The sequence below is a fragment of the Typopeltis vanoorti genome, chromosome 13 (assembly GCF_054136105.1).
Source record: "Typopeltis vanoorti isolate ZY-2024b chromosome 13, IOZ_Tvanoo_1.0, whole genome shotgun sequence".
NCBI classification, from domain to species: Eukaryota; Metazoa; Arthropoda; class Arachnida; order Uropygi; family Thelyphonidae; genus Typopeltis; species Typopeltis vanoorti.
The window spans coordinates 104,148,477-104,172,337 of record NC_143561.1 but is presented as its reverse complement, the minus strand read 5'-3'; the positions used below and the strand labels follow the sequence as shown (position 1 = coordinate 104,172,337).

Below are 23,861 nucleotides of genomic sequence, written 5' to 3'. Positions count from 1 at the left end.
TGATGATGGTAGTTGGTGGATTGATCAGTACAGACAGAGTTGTAGAGTGCCCTCCCTCGATGAGTCAATGACTGACTGGAGGTGTTACGTAATAATAATAATAATTTCATGTCAGTTGCATTCCTGATTACTCCATTTATCTTTGCATCATCAGCAAATAGCCTGTATGTCTGCTCAAATCCTTCCCAATATCATTAATGTAAAGATCAAATAACAACAGTCCAAAGACTGATCTCTGGGTACACAACTGGTCACCTTAAATCTTGGAGACTTACATGTCCATAGATAACTTTTTTTTGATACCTATCATTCAGCCATCCTCTTATCCAAACTAGTAATTCATAATCCAATAATATCCAATAATAATAATATAATCCAATCCTATATCCTCCAAATTATGCAAAAGTGTTATATATTGTATTCAGTCAAAAAGCTTTAGTAAAATCCAGAAGTATCATGGTATATACATCCTGCTTGTGTAACTCAACCATCACATTGAGTCATGACCCTACCTTAGTATATCCATGCTCTTCATTGCAAAGTACAGGTAACCCTAGTATAATGCGGATGTTAGATTCCACAAAAATGCCACGTTATATAAATCGCGTTATGCGAGACTCAGATCACATAGAAAAAGTAGGGTTAGGTTCCGAAATCGTTGTATTTTTAAGATTATATAAATAATGACATCTAACAAAAAAATATTTTTATTTAATTCAGGTAATTAATGTAAGTTAGGAAAACATAAACTATGAAACAAATACATAGTATACAATTATAAAAAATTATAAACTGTACGTAAACTTCATTGCACATAATACATAAATGTTTTAGGCAAAATAAAATATGTAAAGTGCATATTTTAATCGTCATCACTCTCTTCAAAACTAACATTTCGTAGATGTTCTTTATTTACGAGTGGCCGGACATCGTCATCACTTGAAATCTCTTGGACATCATTTGTATAATTCTCATTGCATACTTTGACTGGTTTAGTTATCAAGAAGTCAGTAATAAGACCTTGCTTACCACTATGCTGCAATTTTTTATTAAGTTCATAATATGAAAGTAAACAAATATCCAATTGTCTCGTGAATTTTCCGGAGCGCTTCATTGAGAGATCATTATCCATAAAATAACTTACTTGCCAAGTCCAATCCTTCTGCTAATTTTTTTTAACTGAATTCTTTAACGGATTCATCACAATCAGAATCTTCGGCAGAACTTTCCCCACCATTTGGTTCGACGTCATCTATTAATTGTATCAGTTCCTCCTCATTTAAATCTATTTCCTCATCAATTAATTCATTATTGAAGAGATTGGAGCACTTATGAAGAAGTTCGGGAAGGTTGAGTCTCATGTGCTGATCAAAACCAAATGTATCTTCAGTCTTGTTCAATTGTTACCTTGGCAGTTTACAGCGGGTGGGTTTAAATGAAGCTAAAATTTGATTTTTAAGTCGCGCATTGAAAAATATATGAAAAGATAATGGGTTACTACAGTTTGTAAACGGTGTTATATCGAAACCGCATTGTATAAGTACCGTGTTCAACAAGGGTTACTACAATTCTAGACCACATTGTATAAGTACTGCATTATATGAGGGTTACCTGTATACATTCTGTCAACCCACTTTTGTATGTGTATCGCTTACTAGCTTCTCCAAAATCTTAACACCGCTCCAGAGATACTAGGGAGGGCTCCAGAAATACAACTTAAATCTACTACTACTACTACATAAAAATTTTACTTTCCCAATGTATCACCTACTTTGTGGGTTTAAAATCTATGTCACAACACAGTTGGTAAACAACAAATTACGTGATAAACACAGTAATCAACTTTAATAAAAGTACAGATATTTCGTACTGAGAATAACAGCACAGCATCAGCGTGTGGAAACATGCAAATCAAAGAACAGGAATACAAGATACATACAACAATCAGTTTACCAATTAAAAATGGTTGCTGCGAGCTAGAAATGAATACATTAATAATAATATTAAAACTATATTTGATGTTTACATAAAATGAAAATCTCCCAAACGTTTGGGGGAGAGAGAGAGAGATACAATCATTCCAATTCAGGTTAGGCTGCTTCACAACTTTCTTTGAAAAAGCGTTCATATTTAAAACTGTTTCTGTGGAGAAGACAAGCATCATCCCACCAGATACTGTGTTTAGTGTCAATACTAAGCTGTACCACACCAAACTTTTGAGGTTTTACATATTCAATGCACAAATCCAAAAATTTGCAACCATTCTTTCTACATGGCCTATGCATCGAACTGTTTGCCATCACAGTCCTCCTTAATTCCATGATATCATATCTAGGCAATATACTAACTATTCTAACTTTCTTACTTCTTCCAGCAGTCCTTTCATATCCTCTCTCATACCATATTTATCAATCCAACAAATCATTTGTTTCTACCAGAACTTCCATCGCTTTTCTTTTCTGCTTCATAATCACATTTTTTTTTAATTTTTGATTTTAGAACTCAGAAAATTCGATGTAGTAATATGGTCATCAACTATGTGTTGTGTAATTGAATCACCACACCATATGATAATCAGTTTTACCTATCTGATTATCACAAAGAACAATTCAGTGCATTTTTGTTTCTCCTTTTGCTGTTATCATTATGCAATATTTTACCTGATTCAGTGCATTTTTGTTTCTCCTTTTGCTGTTATCATTATGCAATATTTTACCTGATTCAGTGCATTTTTGTTTCTCCTTTTGCTGTTGCAATATCTTACCTGATTCAGTGCATTTTTGTTTCTCCTTTTGCTGTTGCAATATCTTACCTGATTCAGTGCTTTTTTGTTCTTCCCTTTCGTGTCCTTCAGTGCCTCTAATTGCTTTTTGACTTTTTCCAATTTCATGGTCATTGTCTCTAATAATTTTAATGTAAATAAGACAATATATCCTCCACCCTCTCTCAATCCCAAAAGAATCCCCTCCATTCATTCTGAGATTTTTAGTGATACAAAACAAAAGAATGTGATCTTTCTTATTGCTCCTAATTGTCACTTAACTCCTTAAAAACATATAATATCTGCTCTTCTTACTGTTATATTTTCTTCTGCCTCAACCTCTCACTTCAATTCCTTCTCCTAGTTAATGTATAACCCACTTCATACCCTCTTTTTTAAAGTTAGCATGAATTACACAATCTCAGATATCTTTCTTATCCCATCTCTTTCTTTCCTCCTTTCTTAATAATTTCCAGTGCTGAGGCTTGATTCTCTGAGATATGAGCCACTGCTAAACTTCAAATAATATATAATCCAAGTAGCATGACATTTATAAGTGTCTACCATCCAGTGCTATTTATGGTAAATATATTTTTAAGCCTGCATTAACTAGCAAAACTATGTAATTTTTTTTTTCTTGTTTGACATGTGACCAAAAATGCTTTTGATCAAAATATAGTAATGATAATCCAAAAAATAGTAAATTTTTATAAAGAATTACTTTTCCTTACTCAAAAACTGTTAAAGTTAGATGTATAAACATCTTTAGGTATCTCCAAAACAATGAAGTGCTTTTTTTGTTTGTTTGTTTTGTTTTTTGAAAATTTTTCAATTAATTATTTTCTTTCAAAATTTGAAGATATCAACATTTACTTTCTTCTGAAAATCTTGCTTATTATGTTAACTCAGGAACATCTTCCATTTGTGAATTACAAACATAATTATGTCATTCATTCTACTACTTAATGTTTCTTCATAAGCAGTACTAGATGCTTCTTCCAGAGATCAAGAACAAACTAGCAGCATGCATCCACATAAAGTAGCACTCACCAGAGTTCAGACCTCTTCAGTGAACTAATTAGATATTTCAAATTATTGAATTCAGATAGGTCCTTCCTTAGACATGGCAGACTATTATTATTATTATTATGTGACACCTCCAAGGAGCCCAAATACTCATCAGGGGAGGACAACCACTCCACAACTCTCCACCAACTGCAGTGAACCGAAACTGCCATCATCTACACCAACACCATCTACTGGCCACCACAACCACTTTCACATACAATCACAAACATCAATGCCCACGGCAGGATTCGAACCCGCAGCCTTTTGGTTGGAGAGCAGATATGCTAACCACTCAACCAACAGTTGGTGTTTTTGTTTGTATTACAACAACAAATTGAAATTATTATAAACAAAAGAAAAAAATATTAACAAAAAGTCCTCCAAAATGCTACATCCTTGACAAGAAGTAAATTTTAATATATAAATATGTTTATATCCTACTAACAGCAAACTTTATGATTATCCCCTCCTTCAACACACACACACACAAAAACACCAACTGGGTGATTATTAATGAATGCATCAAAGATATGGCATGAAAGCATTCACAGAGAAAAAGAAATGCTAATACATTTAACTCATGCTAACTTATTTTTAACATTTAAGTTTAAACGTAAAATTAATTTCTTAAATACATGTTATACTTAACAGTCCGCATGGTTAGCCGAGTGGCTATTCGCTTTGCAACCATACGTCTGGGAAAGGAGTGTCCTGGGTTCGATTCTCGTCACCGATGCGAGGATCTTAAGGATCTTTCTCAGACATAGCCAAGTTAGCCAGTCTTAGGCATGGACAGCAGAGTTTTTCACCCTAGTTTATCTGGGGTTTTCCTCCTGCAAGCAGGCAAGCTAGCCCCATGAACACACACGGATTACAGTCAGGAATACTTAAGACCCAGCCATAGGCCTGATATGTCAGCTATGATGGTCCCGAGCCCGGATAAAATTATGGGGGATTGAGATAGTGCCATACTTCTCCCTAAAAGGGGCTTCACAGCCGTTATATCATCATATGCTATAAATATACTTAACAAGAAATTATATTCTTGCATTCAAACATTCGTATTGGAAGAAAGTACTGTCCAACCACACATGCAAGAACCCTGGCTGGCAGTGCCAAGAAGAGTCAATTCATGTTGAAGGAAAGAAAAGAATAAGGTGATGTATGAATTCATCACCAACACGTGAAATCACGTACTTCATACATAAAATTTTCCAACTGTTGTACAAGTAAAATAGTTACCACTTTAAAAATTAGAATTTTCATAAAAGAAAAGCTAATTTTCCAGTGTATAATAATAAACACTCATCATTGATTAGTGTTTATTATTGAATAGTGTCTATTATCGGAATGGAATCGCCTTCTTCTGCTATGCGGAGAAGTGTCGAGGGGTCTCGCATCTGTGGTCTCATCACAGATAAGGTTCAAGAGAGTCAAAACAGGACAAGATTCCATAAAGGAAGCTTGATTACATTAAGGATGGGATGCTCCTAGATAGCAGCAGCAAATTAAATTGGTCAGTATCTCAGGAGTGGTTGATAAAGTATTAGAAAAAATAGTTAAGGTAAATAAATTATCAAGCCAAGTAAATTATATAACCTTGCCTTAGTAATTTTCCCAACTTTCTATAAAAGTAGAATTTGGATAACAAATAGCTTTATGATATCTGCTAAGCTTTGCAAAAACATCTGACAGGATAACATACCAAACTCTATTATGTAAGATGGATCAAACAGAGATGAATATGAAGCTGGTAACATGGACAAAAGAATAGCTGATACAGACACATACACACCTGATTATGTACATGTAAGACATAAAAAAGTATGACAAAAGAGAACTAAGAGGCCAGTTACCAGTGTTGTGTTACAGGGCTGCTATTTAATGTGTATATTAACTGTAGCAGAGCCAATTTGAAAGGGGAGAGGAGGAAATATCAGTCATCTGCTAATGATGCTTAAGGTAGGGAACATCAGTCTTGGGACTGGTAGCTCAGCAGCAATTTCCTCCATTACGCTCTGTCATTGGCTTTCTTCTTAACCTCCTGGTAATTCCTCAAACCCGCGCTGTCTTTGACTTGGTCAAGAAAGCTTTTCCTTGGTCTGCCTCTTCTTCTTTTCTCCTCTATTTTGCCTTCAGTTATTCTTTTCACAAGTCCATCAATGTCGAAGTATATGTCCATGCCACCTATCCCTTCTAATTTTGATCGATTTAATTAGAGTTTTTGTTTCGTTTATCTCTCTCAGGACTTGTTGGTTTAATTTTTTTTCTGTCCATTTTATTTTGTTCATGCGGCGCCAGCACCACATTTCAAAAGTCTCCAATCTTCTTACATCTTCTCTGCCTAGAATCCAGGTTTCACATCCATATAGTGCAATGCTCCATATCAATGTCTTTACTAATTTTTTTTTCAATTGTAGGTTGAGGTTTCCTGCTTTTCATCTTAGAGAATTGGGCTTTTGCGTTGTTTATTCTTGATCTTATGTCTTCTCTTGTTCTGCCATCTTCTGTTATTAGGCTTCCTAAATATTTAAAGCTTTTCACTTGTTTTATTTGTTCCCCGCTAATGTCTATATGCTCTGTATCGATAGGGATTTTGCCTGTAACAATGATTTTAGTCTTATCTGTGTTGATTTTCATTTTATATTTTCCAAAGTTATTATTTAGTAATTCTAGCATTGTTTTTAACGTTCTTCTGTTTTCTGCTACAAGGGCTATGTCATCAGCAAATCTTATACACATGACTTGCTCACCATTTATCTTTATGCCACTATTTATTTTATCTTTAGTTTCCTGAATGGCCTTTTCAATATATAAATTAAATAAAAGTGGTGAAAGTATACATCCTTGTCTTACTCCACTCCTGATATTTGTTTTCTCCTTATCATTGATTTTAATCCGTCCATTTTGATTTTTGTAAATTTGATAAATTATTTTCCTATCCCTCAAATCTATGCCGATATTAGTTAGACAATTTAGGAGTATTTGCTAGTTTACTTTATCGAACGCTTTCTCTAAATCAAGGAAGCAAATGTAAGTATTTTGACTAAGGTTTAATCTTCTCTCTATTATTGTTCTTAAACAGAGTATTGCCTCTCTTGTTCCTTTATTCTTTCTAAATCCAAATTGGTCTTCATCCATTAGACAATCTATTTTTGAATAAATTCTATTTTGAATAATTTTTAGCAGAATTTTGCTAACATGTGGGATTAAAGCTATTGTTCTAAATTGGCTGCATTTGTTTGTATTATTCTTTTTTGGTATTGGTATTATGGTTGATTTCATAAACTCCTTTTAGTATTTCTACTCTATCATAGATTTCGGCTATTAATTGATAATTAGTAAGGTTTTTGTCTCATCACCAAGATTTTGTAGCAGTTCTATAGGAATATTGTCTACACCTGGACTTTTTCCCTTACTCATTTCAGACAGTGCTTTATCAAATTCTTCTCGCATTATTGGGGATCCTAGATTATCTTCATTTTGATTTTCTACGCTGATATCAATATCAAGTTCATCGCCATTATAGAGATAAGGTAGGGGTATCAACAGTAATTAAAGTTTATTGGAGAGATACTGCAGAAAAATTTAAAGCCTAATACTACAGGCAGAAAATAATATTTGCTAGTTCAATATAAGTATACACATGTAGAGATACACAAACCTACACCCTCTGTCCAAAAAGAAACTAAACTTTTCAAAAATAGAAGAAACTAGTGGTGCCATCTGTTGTATTTTTTTTTGTTGGCAAAAGTGGCAACCTTCATTAGTATTGTGTCAACTGTTTATGACATTTGTTTCATTAGAAGCAGAGTTATAGTGCCAAGAGCGACAGTGTGTTTTGACGAACGGTTGGAAAATAAGTTTCAAAAAGAGAGCAGCGATTGACTTTTGTGATAAACTTGGTAAATGTTTTACCAAAATGCATCAAATGCTTCAAAAAGCATACCGTGATGAATGCTTATCCCGTACTCAAGTTTAAGTGATTTCAAAGTGGTTGTGAGACGCTTGAGGGCAATGAAAAGCCAGGCCGTCCAAAAACTGGACTGAGTGAAGTTAACATCCAAAAAGTGCGTGATTTTATCAAAGAAAACCCGAAATCATCCGTGAGATTGATTGAAGATGAATTGGAGATTTCAAAATCAACTGTGCACAACATTCTGACTGAGAGTTTGGGCCTTCGTAAACTGAATTTGCAATTTGTTCCCCACTAGTTGACCGATGACCAAAAAAATGAATCGAATTGAACACTGCAAGGACCTCATTAAAACCAACGAGGACTCAAACTTCCTTGAAACGTGGTGTTTTGAGTATGAGCCTGAAACAACACGCCAGAGTTCTCAATGGAGACCACCAGAAGAGGGGCATCTGAAAAAAAAGTCGCTTGGAGAAGTCAAAAGTAAAAACAATGCTAATTTGTTTCTGCGATTCCAAGGGCATTATCCACAAAGAATTTGTTCTGTCTGGCCAAACGGTCAATAGTGAGTTTTATCTTGAAGTTTTTAAGTGATTGATAGCGAGAATTCATCGCATACAGCATGAGTATCGTGATGCAGGCAGCTAGTCACTTTTGCACGATAATGCACCATCTCATCGTTCGAACATTGTGAGACAGTTTTTGAGCAAAAACCATGTTTGTGTGTTGGATCACTCGCTGTATTCACCTGATTTAGCACCCTCTGACATCTTTCTCTTCCCCCAACTTCATTTGCCAATGAAAGGAAAGCGATATGACACCATTGAAAACGTTCAAGTGACAGTAATCATGACCCTCAACAGTATCCCAAAAATAGATATAAAAAACTCATTTAACAAATTAATTGATCGTGCCAAACAGCATTTGGCATGGTTTTATTTGTCTTGTGTTTTATTTTTTTACTTGTCCTATGTTTTATTTTCTATCAAAAGTTCGGTTTCTTTTCAGGTAGAAGGTGTATTAACACACTGGTGCCACATGTGGAGAGTGAAAATAAGGACTGAAAAAGGGAAAAAAAAAAAAAAAAATCAGTTGATTTTTTTTTTTTAAAGTTTGAGGATGAATTTGGGAAGCACATTATGATGAAGGCTATTTTAGAGCGCAGAGGTGGATGGAATAAATGAGGAGGAGAAGCAGGTTCAAGATATTTGCAGATGTACTGTAAAGGGATGTTGGGCAGCTGCTGCTGCTGTTTTATTTCTCCAACAGAAAGTGGAGAAATAATGTCGACATCATTGGAGCAGTAACTGTGGATGTATCTGTAGAAGAAACACTAAAATAATGTGCCTGTGAGATAGAGGTTGACGTGAGTCTGTAATGGAAGGGTCATCTATGAGCTGAAATGCTCTCGTTTCACATTTCTATAAAATTTATGACACATTTCTATAAAAGCTCTAGTTACCATAAAACACTGCTATGGATTTGTGTGTGTTGGTGAGTGAGGGAAACAGAAAGGGGGAACATACTGTCAAAGTGGGTAAAATAGCACAAAACAAACGAATGCTGGGGGAGAGAGAGCTGAGGAACGAGGATAAGTTTTTGCATCTCTTTATAAGAAGATTTTAATATGACCACATTTAAAATATTGTGCTCATAATTGCTATGAGCACAATATTTTCATAATTCATATTCACATAATTTCATCCTCTCCAAGGGATGAAATCATAGCCAAGTGATCATGATGGAAAAGTCTATGAAAATTTTTGGGAAGCAAAATTGGACTGATGTGCTGTATTTGGATTTGAGTTGTTTGATTTGCTGGTTTGCCTTTTATGGGATGAAGAATTATGTTTATTATTATTACACCTCCAAGGAGTTATGTTTATGGAAGGAAAAACCTTGTAATTTGTCTTCAACTGAAAGTTAAATGTTCTTTACATACTGGTCATAATTCAAACCAAGGTTTTTTTTTGTAGAAAACAGAGAATGTGATAGCAAAATAAGTTACAAAGGAAGGTTATAGAATAGATGCAGGAGAATTGATACGTGACTGGAAGGTGGGGGAGAGATTGCCATAGAAATCACATAAGCATATATAGTTAACAAGGGCATGAATGAGTGGAATGGGTTGCAGGTGAGAGATAGATGGGCACTGTATGAATAATGAATACAATTCCACAAAGATTGATATCTAGAGAATAACAACAATATTTTATCTTATTGCAAATAAACAAAATCTTACATGTGAAAGTATCTTCATAACCAAGTGCCTGCATTGCAACTGTTTGTTTGCTATGATGAAAGGTTGGAAGAACTATGAGAAACAGAGCAGGTGATGTGGCCTTGCAGGTGGATCTCAACAGTATGTGAGTGGGTAAGTGCATGGAGCTATCAGTTTGATGTTACAAAGTGCAAGTTACTGAAATTTTGGAAGGCAAGGTTGGGATGCAGAGTATTCAATTAATGGGGAAATTTTAAAAGTGGAACAAATGAGAGATCAGAGAGTGATGGTGAACAGAGACTTGAAGTTTAGGGGTCACACTGCTAAAAGTGTAAGAATATCACAACAGATTATGGTAATAATGAGGACAATGACATGCAGAAGCAAAGATATTATGGTTTGCTTGTATCAGGCCATATGAACTACTGTGTGCAAATTTGGTTGCCTGATATTAGAGAAAGTCCAGAGAAGGATTACTAAGTCAGTGTTACCTCTATGGAATATCAGATATGAAGAGAGAAGGTGGGGGGAGGGTGTAATTTACAGAGCCTTATGGACAGAAGAAGAGGGAATAAGATTAGGACATAGAAGAGTGAGGGGTTGTTAGCAGATTAATGTGTATGAAATTTTTGATAGAGCAGAGAGAGAAGAGAGAGAGAGAGAGACAAGAGTAGAATAAGAGGCCATTCTTGGAAGCTGCATAAGAAGGGTGTGAGCAGGGGAGTGAGAAGCAGGTTCTTTGCATGGAGTGGAAATACATTCCACTGGTGAGTGGAATGTATTTCCTGAGGGTATGGTGAGTGCAGAAACTGTGAATGGGTTTTAAGGCATGGTCCATACTCTCAAGATCAATTATCTTGAGAGTATGGATCTCCTTCATGGAGTTCAGATAATAATAATGAGAGTAGCTCACTTCACTACAAGAGGAAATGCAAATTACCGACTTTTTTCAAAAACTAGTAATTCGGTAGAATTTTCATAAACACTGGTTTATGGGCAATTTCTTACATTTTTTAAAAAAATTTACATTGAAAGATAATAAATATTAATAAACAAAATATTTATTCTAAAGGGTAAAAAATATAATACTATTAATAAGAATTAAATATATATATAGTCGATTCCGTTTAATTGGGGCAGCCGCTTTTTTGGGCCAAATCTCAAAGAACGGAAACCAAACCAACATATTAATACATAATTTAATGCTTAATTGGGACGACTTTTTGCTTAATTGGGACAGTAGTTGAAAAGGAATTTAGCAATTTTTGATATATTTTATGGATTTTTCAAAAATATGGCAACACTACGTACACTAATATTTGGCAACACAAGAGTGATGCGAATCAGTTATCTTTTGTCGTGCATCTGGCAAGTACGCGTCTGCTTAAGAATCTACCCTTACTATATACTGTATACCTAGCAATATCGATTTATTGTGTCAATTTTATTTAAAATTTTTAAATCTTTGCCAAGATGCCAAGAAATGATTTTACACTTTCAAGTAAAATTGCTTTGCTGGATAAAATTAAAAGCCAGCCATTAAATACAAGGCATCGTAGACTTGCTGATATAACTGGTGTACCAAAATCTACCATAGCGCGTCTCCTACAACAAGAAAATCAACTGCGTGAGGAGTGGACATTACAGAAAGAAATTCCAGGAACATCCAAAAGAAAGCATGATGGAAAGGATCCAGAAGTCGAAGAAGCATTAGATCAATGGTTTTCTATAGTTAGCAGGTGAGGCGTGAATATCAGCGGCCCAGTGTTGAAGGTGAAGTCAGAGGAGATTGCTAAAAAGCTGGACAACAACGATTTTAAAGCAACTGCTGGTTGGTTGTCTCAATGGAAAGCGAGACACAATATCAAATTTAAAAAAGCGCACGGCAAAAAGGGCAGTGCCGACAATGTAAGCGCTGAACAATGGCAAAATACTAAAATCCTTACTTCTTTAGAGAATTTCTATTCAGATGATATTTACAACGCTGATGAAACCAGCCTCTATAATCGTGCTATGCCAGACGGCTCCCTGTGTTATAAGCACATTGCATTGCCAGGGTATAAAAGGGCAATGGACCGCATTACTGTGTTATGATTTGCACAGCATAATATGTCTCACCCGACATATTATGCTGTGCAAATATGTCGGGTAAGGACAAACGAAAACTACTAATCGTAGGAAAAAATGCTAAGCCTCGATGCTTCAAGGGGTTAAGAATAGAGAATTTACCAGTAGAGTACCATGCCAATAGTAATATGTGAATGACTTCTGAAATTTTTCAGAATTGGCTTATGAGTTGGGACGTAGAATTACAACTTAAGCAGAGGAAAAATTTGTTGCTTCTCGATAATTGTGCTGCACACCCTCATTTAGATAATCTAAAAAATATAAGGCTGGAATTTCTTTCTCCTAATACAATATCCTTAGTGCAACCAATGGACATGGGGATAATAAAAAATTTAAAGACGTATCGAGGAAAATTGGTTAATTACATACTGGAATCCATTGATGAAAACCTATTAACAAGTTCATCAACAGCCAGAGAGATCAGTGCAAAAATTTCCATTTTGCAAGCAATGCAGTTTGTCTCCAACAGTTGGCGAGCTATAAAAAGCAGCACAATACAAAACTGCTTTGCTGTTTGTGGTTTAAAACCTTTGAAGGTTCTTGAAATTTTGAGTAGTGATGAAAATGAAGACATACTGCAAGCTCCTATCATGAATAATGAAGAATTTTCAATAATAGATGACAATTTACCATGTTACGATGAAAATGAAAACTTTGAAGATGCAATTGTTGAAGTCATTAAATCTAAACGTCAAAAATTTGACGAAGAATGCGATGATGAGGATGATGACCCACCTGTGCTTGTAACTAATCATGAGGCCAAAAAATTTATAGTCGGGTTACAGTGTTATTTTATGCAGGAAGGTAATGAAGGAAGCCCTACATCTGCACTGATTTTGTAGAACTGCAAAATTTCAAAAGCAAAAGACAGACTACACTTGATGCATTTTTGCAGAATTAAAATTTGAAATTGTAAAAGTTATCATTATTTTGTGCATTATTTTTCTGCACAATTTATAGTACAAATATTTTCTGTATTTTGGTTTAATAAACCATTAAAATGGGTACCTAATTATTATTATTTTTACCTACTTATTCATTTACCTGCATATTACATATTTTATTTTAGAATTTATTATTAGTTCGTTTAATTGGGGCAGCCGCTTAATTGGGCCAAAATGGATTAGTCCCAACGTGTCCCATTTAAGCGGAATCGACTGTATATATTTCCAAACAAAAATATCAAGTTTAAAGATAAGGAAAACATGAATATATATATATAATACTGAAGCTTTTTTTTATTTAGTCTTTTTTTATTAAAATGAGGATGTAGAAAACATAGCTTATTGAGGTTGTGATATACTAAATATAACCTAATTTCCTGTACAAATTAATCTATTAGCGGAAAAATCTCTTCAGATTTGACACTTGCTAGTCAACTAGTCATTAGGCAATCAAGAGCTACACAAGCAAAGTGGATATTATTTCAAAGCTGAATGTTTGTAGAAACTATGAAACTTTTCATAATTTCTACAAACACTTGACTTTGAAATAATGTTGTAATATCCACTTTACATATGTAGTTATTGAAGAAATGAAGCCGTATAGCTCTTTTTTTAGTAATCAGAGCTGTTCTGAAAAAGTTTTCTCATTTTCTCTTCTTGAAAAGACATTAATTACTCATTTTTGCTATTTGGATCATCATAACTACTTTTTGTTTTTCTTTGTTGACGTTGAATCAACAACATCCTCCGATTTAACAATTTGCTGAATCTGATGTTGCAGCATCCTCAAACATGGAATCAATGTAATCATTAATTTCGATTGAATTTTCTGTTGCTTTTATTTATTTATTTATTATAAATAGGGTTACCATATTTCTTGAAAGCAAAATACAGACAAAATGTTGACAAAAAAAAAAAAAAATGTATTATCTGCACATTATGATACAATTATATTTTCTACACCAAACTTTTTAAGTTTTAGTCCCGCATTGGGTTAAAATACCTGCTGTGTCTCCTGTTAAATCATCAAAGTCTATAAGTCGTACTTTAACGCCAAAGTGTGGAACAAATATTCTACTTAAGATGGGTACAAGTTTCATATCTAGTCTGTTGGAAGCATCTACAGATATAGTAACAAAATTGTCATTATTTAATTCATTTTGTACTTTATCGATTACAAAAGTGGCAATTATGTTATTAGCTATGGACACTGTTTTTGTTCTGGCAATGGAATATTCTGGGTCGTAAAGTTTTGAAATAAGTTTCAACTGGCAGTCACATGATTTAAAACTATGATCACGTACTACTGTGCAAAAAGAAGATGTAGCTTCTTTAGCTGCACACGCATAGTCGTCAGATTTCGGCTCTTTGTTTTTGAAAAGTGCATCGAGAGGCTTACTAATAATATCTGCTCTTACAGACTTTCGATGTTTTGAAGTGTATGTGTTTAACAATGTCATGCCAGCCACCAAATCCAAGAGAAAATTTATTGCACAAAGAACAAAATACAGTGTCACTCTCTTCATTCTCTAGTTCTAGCTTCAGAAATTTAAATCCAATTTGTAATTCTGTATTAAAATGACACTTTCTTTGATGAAGTTTTTCTTTTGACATCACAGATTATTTTAAATACCTATAAAATTAGATCAATTGTCAACGTAACGTATTTTATCCGAATATTCACAATACGGCAACATAACACTGAATGCATGACATAATACAACTGAAACTGCAGGAGTAGGGACATACATGCAGAAATTGGACTAGGTGATTCCCCTATTTCTATGTGACAAAAATTGTTTTTGTGTTGTTTTAGTTTTTTCTTTTATATTTAATACAAAAAAAATTATTTTTAAATAAAATAAAATAAAAAATTACGGACATTTCATTTATTTTACCGAAGTATAGTACGGACAGGGCATTTAAAATACTAACTGTCCATACTAAATATGGACATATAGTAACTCTATAAATTATATATTTAGGTAGTTTAATCCTTTATCCAAGTGTAAGCAAACAAAGTTTGTGCCTGAAGTATCTTCAAGACTGGGGCAGCTCATGGCAAAGGTGGACAAACTTCACATCACTTGTCTTAGTATCACATAATGCGAAGCACATCTCCTTGCGGACATGCTATACATTATTGGAAGGGTCGAAACTAGACCAGTTTCGACCTTTATTGAGGTCTCTTCAGTGGGAGCCAGACCCAGAGGTGATACTAAGGTTGAAGCAATGCAGAAGTCATATTTTCCTATACAAGTTGCCAAAAGGTGTCATACCTTATTAATAAGTTATTCTGGATTAGAGAATGATGTTGGAAGTTTTTTTCACTTGGCTAGACTATAAATTATATATTTAGTTTAATCCTTTATCCAAGTGCAAGCAAACAAAGTTTGTGCCTGAAGTATCTTCGGGACTGGGGCAGGCTCATGGCAAAGGTGAACAAACTTCACATCACTTTCCCAGTCCATCATTCTCTAATCCAGAGTAATTTATTAATAAGGTGTGACACCTCAGGTAAATATGACTTTGCATTGCTTCAACCTTGGTATCACCTCTGGGTCTGGCACCCACTGAAGAGACCTCAATAAAGGTTGAAACCAGTCTGGGTAGTGAACCCTTCCCATAATGCATAGCATTATAGATGTCCACAAGGAGATGTGCTTTGCATTATGAGATACTAAGGCAAGTGATGTGAAGTTTGTCCACCCTTCCAGTATAGCAATCCCATTATAAAGCATTGCATTAAGTCCACAATTACCTTTCTTATTGTATATATACATACATTATAGTATATATATGTGTGTGTGTGTGTGTGTGTGTGTGTGTGTGTGTGTGTGTGTGTGTGATATAATCGTGATATACGATCCTAGCAGATTTATGCTTACATGTATCCCATACATGTAAGGTATTCATTAAGGTACCGAGCAGGTATTCAAAACCAAATCTCACGGAATAGGTTGGTTAATCCTTATTTCCCAATATCCTATATCTGTATATTGTGTGCATTTCCAGCCGATTTGCCTATTTTGATGGAAGAAAAATCTGAGCTTCTGGGAGAAAAAGCCCTCAACCTCCATATGAGACCAGCTAAGCCACCATTTGATTGAAAACAACTTGAAAGGTTCCTAACATCATAGATGGGGTTCAAACCTGGGTCTTTCCAATTAAAGGGCTCGTCTAAATCACCTAAGCTATGGATGCTCTATTTGTGCTATGGGTCTGCTAAGGACTACTTATTAATTTTTAAAAAATTAACAAATAGCCCTTAAAATTAAATAAAATTTAATTTTATATTTTTTTCTGTTTTATTTTTCACAGTCTGGAAACCACGTTCTAGACATAACTTTTAAAGCCTCCAACAAGCAAGGTGGTGGTCTCACACTAAACAATAAAATTCAACTTCCACTTAAAGACAATCGTAAATATTCATGCTCACAGCAGGATTCGAACCCACAGCCTGTTGGTTGGAATGAGAGTGGATACACTAACCATTAATATATATTTAGTAAATCATTATCATTGTACCTTCAACGATGAGTCTTTTGATTGAGGTCAGAGACAAGTGATCATACTGTGATTTACATGCATTCACTGTCTCTGCACTCACCATACTTTCAGGCAATGTATTCCAATCACTTACCACTTTCCATGCAAGCTATGTATTCTCACTCCCTGGCTTATGCCCTCCTTATACAACTTCCAGAGATGGCATCTTGTTCTCTCCTCATCTCCATCTATTTTACAAATATCTCATCCACATTAATTATCGCTTACAACTTATATGTCTAAATCATGTCCCCCCTCCCATCTTTCTTCTATCCACTAGGCTCTGCAATTTGCATTCCCTCAATCTGTCCTCATACTCAACATTCCAGAGACCAGAATCCACATTAGTCAATTGTCTCTGAACCTTTCCAACATTGCTTCATCGTTTTGAAAACCAGATGACCAAATCTGTACAGTATTCCATATGCAGCATTGTCCACATCATTGGAGAAGATGTCAGTGTTCTCTGTAATGCTATAATTCATTGTGCTATCCTCACAAATTTTAGCAAAATGTTGCCAAAATTTCAAGTCCCTATCCACCACCAATCCATAAGATCCTTAATTTCCATCACCTCCTGAGATATCTCTAACAATTTTATACTCTACATTCCATCTTTGCTCCCCAATTTTTAAAACCTTACACTTTGCTATGCTGAACTGGTATCCCCACTCAACTGCTCATTCATCCAGTCTTTTCAGGTCCTCATGCAAGGCTAAAACATCCTCGCTAATTCTTATAGCTCTCCCAACTTTGCATAATCTCCGAACAACCGTATATCATCATTCCAGCCCTTCCCAATATCATTTACATATAAATTAAACAACAGCCCTCAAAACGGGGATGTCACTTCCCCATATGCTGATGTCTATTAGACAGCGACTCTTCAAATCAACACACTAATCTACTATCCAATCTTATCTGTTCCTTTTGATCACCAGTTTATTATGGCACTCTATCAAAGGTTTCTGCAAAATCTAAATATACCTCTGTGTATGCCTTTCCCCTTGTTATATGTATATACGTAAATTGCTAAAACATGATCTTTCTTTAGCAAATCCATGCTATCCATCAAAGAAAATTCTGAATCTTGGTTCTTACTGGATTAATATACTGTCAAGTCATATGACCTTATGACATCAAGTTTACTCAATTCCTCACATATCTCCTACTCACTCACTATCAGTGTCTCTTTCTTCCTTCTCTCAAGCTTTGCATTGTTACATTCACAAGGATGGAATACCTTAATGACTTGCTCATTTAACATATGTACTATATCCTCCTCAGTGGTTATCTTTCTACCAATTTCTCCAACCAGTATCATCCTTCCATAATCATTGTTGGAAATTTTTCCACTTGGTTATACTATAAATTAAAGATACCAAGAAATTATATACTTGGTTTAATCCTTTATTCAAGTGTAAGCAAACAAAGTTTAAACTTGAAGTATTTTCAGGACTGGGGTAGCTCGTATATAGAAGCTAATGACTTCCATCACTTGCCTTAGAATCCAAATGCAAAGCACATATCCTTGCAGACATGTATAATGCTATGCATTATGAAAAGCAACACTACCCAGACCGGTTTCAACGCAAATGATGCGAAGTCATTAGCTTCTATATATGAGTTGCCCCAGTCCTGAAAACACTTCAGGAGCAAACTTTGTTTACTTACACTTGGATAAAGGATTAAACCAAGTATATAATTTCTTGGTATCTTTAATTTATACTTCCATAATCATTCTTTCTTCTAATGGCCACATATTGAAAAACCTCCCTAGGATTTCTTTTGATCCCCCCCCCCCTTAGGTAAATGCTGCTTATACTGCACTTTTGCTACCCTTACCAAGCAAGTTATATTTCTTGCTTGCTGTGTGTATTTCTCATGTAACTGATTATTGCCACTTATCTTGTGCTGCCTCCAGGCCCTCCCATAAAATTTGTGGCAAAGGTCAAGAGTACAAATGGAGGTCCAAATAGGATATGTCTAAATATTCAAAAGTTATAAATCAAGCTAACATGCAAGCTGATCCTCTTAGCTTGCAAATATACCTTCATGGGGGGGGGGGTTGAAAAATATATGCTAAGCTATGGTTTCTGTAAATTGCAAAATATCAAAGATGAATTAATTTAATTATTATTGCACATGTCTGGTTGATCTGTTGTTTGGCAGTGATATATGGATGAGTAATAAAATAAATACATAATTCATAAATTATTGATTTATGAATCATATTTATTCCATAAAATTTATTTTTCCATAAGATTGATTCTGCAATTTTATTTTTTACCTCGTAGTTAATAATTTCTTTTTGTGTTTGTGATATACTGTCAATGTGTTTAGTAAATGCGTTATTAAATGGATTATACTAATTTCCATTCCCCATCACACACATACATATAGCCAATATGCACTGAAACAAAAGTAGAAGTTTTAATGTAGAACTAAGTACCGTACAACATCATGCCAATGAATATAAAAATGACTGATAAGGGAAAAGTGAAGCTAAAAAATTTTAAGGATTATCAGTCTCTTATTTTACCTGAAGAAATAATGTTTAACTTTTTCCAAGAAAAGGAAACAAAGAAAACAAAAAACCAGTGAGATTTTTCTAAATAAAAACAACAAGATATTATATTCAAGCAACAATGAAGTGATATGGATAAGCATATCAAAATGGGGAATTGTTGAATGAGACATATTTGTGCCTACGGTCCAACAGAAGGTTCTGCTAAAGAAGAAGTATAGGTATGTTTCAACTCATTAGAGAAGGCAAATGATATGAAGGAAAAAGAAAAGACTGTCCTTGTTCGAGATCTAAATAACAGAGTAGGAAACGAATACTACACATATAGATGCTTGGAGAAAAAAGCAAAGTTAATAATAATGGTAAGTACCTGCTGAATACTAACACCATGCTCCAAAATAAAGATGTGTACACATCCACTTGGAAAGAAGACACAAGAAATTGTGTCTGATTGTCTGTGAAAATACTAGTGGTGGTGGGTAGTAGATGGCATTGGTGTAGATGATGATGGTAGTCGCAGTTTCTTGTAGTGGATTGAGTGATGGAGACAGAGCTGTAGCGTTTGGACTCCTGGAGGTGCCACGTAATAATAATAAATGAAGTCTGTTATTGTTGATAGTGATATCTTCATGATGATTCAGAAAAAGAGTTCACAGGAAATCTAAAATAGGAACTGATAATCATTTAGTTTTGGGTAGGTTTCAATTGAATATCACTAAAGAAAAGTGAATAGAAAAGTTAAAAAGAATCAAATTTAAGAAGCTTCAAAATCTACGTAAACTACAGAATAAAATATACAAATATTATTTTTAAAAAAGAAGAAAAAAAAAGAACTAAACCTAAAGATGCACTTCGCAAACTTTGAAGACAATGAATAACATTTTCCTTGATAATGCGATTCATACAGATGATGAATCAGTGAGCATAATGTGCACCCTTTATTACACCTGGTTTTACATCAAACCATCTTCCAGTCCAATTATGATTACTGACTTACAGTTCAAATATAGACCAAGTATTGCATGACATAATGTCCCATTTACACAATTTAACAGTAGCATTTTGAATAGCTGTTCTTTTGACACGTGTCATCATATGTTTTTAACAGATCTATAAAAATTAAATACAGATCCTTGTTGTATTTTGAATTTCATATTGAAAAGAATAACATGTAAGAAAGTTTTAAAGTGAATAAAAGTTGAGCAGCTCTCAGATGTCAACTGTAGACTAAAATACACAAAGATTATTGAAGAAAAAATGAAAGAGTTTGAGAACAAGAACCAAACCTTGGAGATTCAGTGGCAAGCCTTGAAGAAAACCCTGATTGATTCAGCCAGAGAGGCATGTCGCGAGGTTGTCTGCAAGGAGAGAAAAATCATAACTCCATGGTGGACACAGGAAGTAAAAGAGGCAGTGAAGGAAAAGAAAAAAGCATATCAAAAATTCCTGGCAAATAAGTCAGCTTGTGCTCTTAGAGAATACAGAGACAAATGTAAGAAAGTTAAACACTGTGTAAAACTAGCTAAACACAAGTCATAGGAGAACTTTGGCAAGAACATAGAAAATAAATATCATGAAGATGGCAAAATATTCTGGAGGTTGTTGAAGAAGATCAGAAAGAAATGGAGGAAAGAGTGCTGTAAAAGAAATTAGAAATGATAAAGGTGACATGAAAACAGGAGAAAAAGATATCCTTGAAGTATAGAGTAATTACTTCGAAAAATTGCTAAATGAAACAAGCAGTGATAAAAAATACTCGACAGGCATACAGTCAAGAATACATATCCATATTTGAAGTAGAAAAAGCCATCAAAGGCTTGAAATGTGGAAAGGCAACAGGAGTAGATGATATTCGACCAGAAATGCTTAAGTATGGTGGTATAAAAAAGTTATATCAAGCAATACTTAGTCTTTATTTGAGCTGTAAGTCAGCAGTTAGGATTGAAGGAGGTACAGGAAGATGGTTTAATGTTAAATCTGGTGTGAGACAAGGATGTACATTATCCCTTCTGTTATTCATTATCTATATGGATCACATTATGAAGGAAAGTGGTATTAAACATGATATCAAAATTGGAGATGTTAATGTCAGCTCTTTGCTTTATGCAGACGATGTTATACTTCTAAATAAATCTGCTACAAGTCTGCAAGATTCCCTGACTAAATTGAATAACTGTTGTAATAGATATGGTATGAAGGTCAGCAATAAAAAGACAAAGACAATGAAAATAGGCAGAATCATTGAAAATGTCAACTGCACTGTGAATGGAGAACCTGTGGAACAAGTAAAACATTTTAGCTACTTAGGCACAATTTTTAGTGAAGATGGTAAATTAAATATGGAAATAGACAACAGAATCAACAAAGCTGGTATGGTAGGAAGTCAATATCCATATCAAACCAGTTTTAACTTATGGATCTGGGAGCTGGGTCAGAAGTAAAACACTTGACCAAAGACTAGAAACCACAGATATGAGAGTCCTGAGAAAGATTAGAGGTGTGAACAGATGGCATCAATGGCAATATCATATTAAGAACGAGGATATTAGGAAAGAATTTGACATTGTCAGCATCCAGGAATGTGCTAGCAAAGCTAATCTCAGGTGGTATGGTAACTTAAACAGAATGGGAGAGGAAAGATTAGCAAAACAAGTGTTCTCTGCCAGGTTGGCAGGAAAATGACTCAGAGGAAGACCAAGATATAGATGGATTGATATGGTACAAAGTGCCTTAGATGATAGAAATATAAGATCTGATAATGTTGGAGTCTTGACAAGTATCAGACTGATTTGGAGGAAAATTGTAGATAGGAAGTTAGTAATCATGTAAATTTTTCATGTAGTACTATCATATCCTGTACACCCCTTGAGGGTACATGGCAGGAATTTGATGATGATGAACTGTAGCATTTTGAATAGCTTTTCTTATGGCATGTTGTCATCATATGCCTTTAACAGATCTACAAAAATTAAATATAGATCCTTGTTATATTTCCATGATTTCTCCACTATTTGTATTTAAGTAAAAATCTGATCCTGCCAACCTCTATTTGACCTGAATCTATTTCTTCAACTTTCTCTTCCATAGCTTTTCTTATATTACTTCTTTCCCGCTTTATAAATAGGTACTATGACTATACTACTTTACTCCATTCATCTGGAATTCAATCATCCGACCAGATCTAAATTACGTAATGTAGCCACTGTAAAACTTACAACTCCACATGGCTGATAGACAGACATCAGAGGGTGGTGTATGGTGGAATGGAATCAAGGGGGGGGGGGACATTCAGTTACTTGCCAATGATGCAAAACTGGAAAGGCAGTAGTTGATAAAGGTGATATAAATATCCTGTAGGATAACTTAAATAAATTGGCAGTGTGGGCAAAGAACAATGGCTGTCAATCTAAAGTGGTAAAATGCACTTTGGGAGGAAAGTGTTACATCAGTGGTGGGGAACCTTTTTAGTATCAAGGGTGAAAATTGCTAATTTAAAAACTTCCGCGAGTGAAATTTCGCCCACAGGCAAGGTGTTCCCCACCCCTGTGTTACATACTTCATATCATATTGATCTGAGTGTAATGGTGGATAGAGATTTGAAATTCAGAGGTTGCAAGAATTGGCAAAATAGCTCAGAGGATTATTTGGATGTCAAAGAACATTGACAAGTAAAGATAGGAACGTTATTATCCCTCTTTATAAGGATAATTCATTCACATTTCGACTACTGTGCATAAATTTGGTCACTTGCTTTTCTAGGGAACTGGGAAGTGGTGGAGAGGATTCAGACACAAGTGACTAAGCTCATGATAGGTCTGTGGAATGTTCCTATGAGGACAGATTGTAGGTGTGTGGATTGCAGAGTTTAGCTGATAGGCAGAAGATAGGGAATGTGATAGAAACTTATAAGTTATTAACGGGATTCTATAAGTTGACAAAAGAAGTTTTTCCATAAATGGGGAGTAGGAAGAAAACAAGGAGTCATTATTATTATTATTCATGACACCTCCAAGAAGTCTGAAGACCCATTGCGGAAGGACACCTATTGTACAACTCTCCATCTCCACCACTACACTGAACCTCTACTATCAATCATCTACATCAGCACCATCTACCCCCCACCACCACCACAACTAGTATTTTTTGTCTGTAAATTGCGTGTGTTCTGAAAGGCCGATTTGTCTGTATGCGGGATGAAAAACCCAAGTTTCCGAGAGAAAAAACCCTGCTACCTCCGTATGAGATTGGCTAACTCACCTTCGATTGAAAAAGTCCATATAAAGATTCCTCCCGTCATACTTGGAAGTTGTCTTAGAGTGGTTAGTAGGGATGTACAGACTAGGTTCTTTACTTGGAGAATAGTGAATGAGTGGAATAGATTGCACGGTGGTTGTGAGTGTACCAACAGTGAGTAAGTTTAAGATGTATGATAGGTATTGTATTTCTTTCCTACATTCCTTTTGAAAGTTTTCCACCATTGTGCCATCACTTGCAATCTTTCAAAGTAATTAACCCAAACACCTACATTCTTGCCACCTTTACCATTTCTAATGGCTTTTACAGAACTCCTTTTCCATTTTTATTCTTCTTTATTAGCCTTCAGAACATTTTGCTATTTTCTTGATGCTTATTTTCTATATTCTTACTAAATTCACCTCTAGAATATTGCTACCTTCCTGATATTTATTTTTGGTATTCTTACCAAAGTCTTTCTGTGACTTATGTTTAGTCACAAACACACTACTTTG

At 34.8% G+C, this 23,861-nt stretch overlaps 2 protein-coding genes across 7 annotated transcripts in view; both read right to left on the bottom strand.

The window, feature by feature from the left end:
- The window catches only part of LOC150100430 (U6 snRNA-associated Sm-like protein LSm6), a 126,291-nt gene that overhangs the window by 98,069 nt on the left and 4,361 nt on the right, over positions 1-23,861 (bottom strand). Inside the window, exon 1 of one of the 5 annotated variants that reach the window (XM_090402811.1) lies at positions 1,145-1,266. The exons of the other annotated variants lie outside the window; for them this stretch is intronic. The gene's annotated coding sequence lies outside the window, so the exon portion shown is untranslated. Of the gene's footprint in view, positions 1-1,144; positions 1,267-23,861 lie in introns of those variants that run through there. 5 annotated transcript variants of the gene reach the window in all.
- LOC150100431 (uncharacterized) overlaps positions 1-23,861 on the bottom strand; it is a 46,193-nt gene that overhangs the window by 18,081 nt on the left and 4,251 nt on the right. Inside the window, exon 1 of one of the 2 annotated variants that reach the window (XM_090402807.1) lies at positions 19,484-19,563. The exons of the other annotated variant lie outside the window; for it this stretch is intronic. The gene's annotated coding sequence lies outside the window, so the exon portion shown is untranslated. Of the gene's footprint in view, positions 1-19,483; positions 19,564-23,861 lie in introns of those variants that run through there. 2 annotated transcript variants of the gene reach the window in all.